Genomic DNA, 3,487 nt, shown 5'->3' on the forward strand with positions numbered 1-3,487 from the left:
CCATCCAACTCCACCCCCCGCGCCGTCACGCACTTTGCATTGTTCTGCTTTATACACCACGTGGAAAGAGCCCGGAACTTATAGCCATCGTCTGGGAGACGAAAATTCCCTCCACGAATCATTAACCCTACCCCGCCCCCACTAGAATTCAGCGGTGTCAAGATCGGCCTCTGTGGAGGAGGAGGAGGCTCGTAAAGGACGCTGTTCCTGGGCGGTTTCGAGGCAGTCGTCCTCCAGCAACAACCAGAGGTCGAAGGAGCAACGCTCACAACAACGAGTGGAGCGCCGGGCGATTACAACGCAGCGAATTGACACAGTTGGGGTGCGCAGTCGGTGCATCTGTCGGTCATGTCGGTCAACACATGGCACCTGGGTGTGTGTCTTTGTCCAGTCACCCCCAACATTTTTAGATGTGTCCAAATAGTAACCCACAGCGACGAGGCACCCACAGCGACGAGTGATCCACATCAGTCACCCACAGCAAAGAGTCACCCAAAACAAAGATCCATCCACAGCACAATCACCCACAGCAGTCACCCACGGCAGTCACCAACAGCACAGTCACCCAAAGCAAAGATCCACCCACAGCAAAGAGTCACCCAAAGCAAAGATCCACCACTGCAGTCACCCATAGTAAAGAGTCACCCACAGCGGGTGTAGATCTGGCAAAGAGTCATCCACACAATTTTGGACAAAAATCATAGTTTTCTCAGTGCCGAGTCACAGCGGTCAGCGGTTCGGTTGATGCGATACACAGCGGTCAAATATCACCACTGCAGGGCTATTACAACCAAACGGTCTCCCGAGTATCCGCGGCGTAATTATTTAACCAATGACCAGAACATCCCCAACTTCCAAAGCGCGGCTGAGTCCCGAAACTCGGTTTGCAGGATGGTCCTTGGTACATTGGCATGTTTGGTCAATTGCATCGAGTTTGGCTTCACACGCACGCGGATGGCTTTATTTTGGTGATTTTCGAAAAGTTTTTTGGTTCGGCCATGTGTGTTTGTTGTAGTACGGAGTTAGACTGATGGCCTTAATCTAAGTTGTCTTGTGGTTGTTGTTGTTTGACTTGCATCCCACTGGGATTTTTGCACACAGCGTTGGTGTACGGTGCTTTTTCGGCAATATTTTGCTGTTTTTTCTTGGATTTTCTGTTTACACATAGTCACATAGTCACATTAAGATGTTTTCTTGTTCATGTTTTTGTTTTTGTTTGTTGCGGTTGCACCCGATTCAAGAGCCAAATGGCTCACAGGGCTATACCTAATACATGAAACTGAAATGTAATCCGGAGAACCCGGAGAAAGATTACACACGCGAAGAGCTACCAAGTCCTCAAAACTTCGCAATCTATGGCTGTACTGCCATCTGATGGTCACCTCGAAAATAGCCAGTTCTAGCCTCTTACAGATACGGTGAAGCCATTCTTATTTGAATCTGCGTTTCCCAAAACAGCACGAGGAGCTTAACGCTTTACTGAAAATGTTATTGAATATGGAAATAAAGCGTGATTATAATGGCAGGATATGGCGGTGTGTATTATAATAATATCATTATCACTGAAACAAATTATGAATAACAAAAACCACGGCGTTTTTTTTGCGTGCATAAATCTAAAACACACCTTTTGCATTGCCAAGTGACACATTTTCGAAATTCCAACGTCAATGTTGTGTGTGCGACAGGATGTTCTTATCTCTTCACGTTAAAAAAGAGTCCAGAAGTCATCTTGGCTAAGACTGCACTTCCTCACTTCCCTCCGGCAGATGACACAGCTGCTGCTGCTGCTGCACAGGACACCGCAGCGACTACCAAGATCTGACAGTCTCCCACAATCTGACATTAGATTAGATTGCGACAGTCACACAGACCTACAGACTTACACAGAGACCCACAGACTCACACAGAGACCCATAGACTCACAGTGAAGTCCATAGACTCGCACAGAGGCACATCCACACAGAGACCCACAGACTCACACAGACCCATAGACTCCCGCAGAGACCCATAGACTCCCACCGAGACCCATAGACTCCCACAGAGACCCACACTCACACAGAGACCCATAGACTCCCCGAGAGACCCATAGACTCCCGCAGAAACCCATAGATTCACAGTGAAATCCATAGACTCGCACAGAGACACATCCACACAGAGACCCACAGACTCACACAGAGACCCATCGACACATATTTCCATAGACTCACACAGACAACTAATGACTCGGAGAAGTCCAGAGATTCACAGATCCGTAGCCTCTCACAGACACGTTTGTATGTTGAATTCATTTCGCTCCGTGCGTAGTCAATCATGCTCATCGGAGGTGCGATTACCACGGTCGGCTGCGTGCTAATCGACTCGCACAGAGATCGATAGGTCGATTTTGACAAGTTTCCCAGCATATGGCCTTAGGTCGTTCCCTTGGTTCGCTGGACGCCACTCCAACCCCCTGGGTATGGTTACCGTCGGCCCTCCTGCCCTCCCTCACACCGCACGCGTTGCCAAAGTCGCGAGCTGCCCTGGAGAGATTTGTGCTGTGACTGTTGAATTGTTTTACCGTCAGGATGAGTGCTGGCATGGCACCGCGGGTCAAATATTAACTGCAAGCCAAACACGGGAAGTATGGGGATATCCCACCATAATCTTGCTTTGACGGTTCCACCTGAAGACGGAAGCTTGTGTTGCCTCCGAAACGTCGTGATTTTTATTTTTATTTTACTTTTATTAATTTTAATTTTAATTTTTTTACCTATGTGACTTTACCGAAGAAAACCTAAGATTATGAATCATTGCAGTCATGAAAGCTTCAAATCTAGAATTATATCCCACCAGCCATGCGCATTTAATAAATACATCGATACTATTAAAGATTTGCTAATTTTAGTGGTAAGCAAAATATGCTCTGGTTCATAGACTACAAAGGGATTATTGATCGGTTTAAGTGGCTGGGACGTTTAATTATTCACGTGCACGTTTTAATTTGGGCATCAGATGTGGGCGCAGTGGGTAGTGCACTGCGCTTCGACCGCGGCGACATGAGTTCGGATCCCGACCTCACGGCTGGGGCGACCCTTGCAACATCCCGCAGTGGCGATTTGTGGTGAAGTATGGTCAAACATTCTAGATTTGAAGTTTTTGTGACTGCAAGGATCCATACTCTTTGTTTTTTTCTCTTCGGTAAAGTCACGTAAGTAAAAAATTAATTAAAATGAAAGCAAATAAATTTAATCATGACGTTTCGGAAGCTTGTGTTGCCTCCGAAACGTCGTGATTTAATTTATTCGTTTTCATTTTAATTATTTTTTTACCTACGTGACTTTTCCGAAAAAAACCCCATAGAGTATGGTCAAACAACCTCTCATAACCAACATAGTTTGGGAAGCCCTTCATCCCCAGTGGATAGATGATGTAAAAAAAATTGGTGATAAAGCTACGGATACGTATGCATGATTTATAAAATTAATACCCACATTGCAGCGTAACG

This window comes from Lethenteron reissneri, chromosome 48, assembly GCF_015708825.2.
Source record: "Lethenteron reissneri isolate LAM-NWPU_2019-01 chromosome 48, ASM1570882v1, whole genome shotgun sequence".
NCBI classification, from domain to species: domain Eukaryota; kingdom Metazoa; phylum Chordata; class Hyperoartia; order Petromyzontiformes; family Petromyzontidae; genus Lethenteron; species Lethenteron reissneri.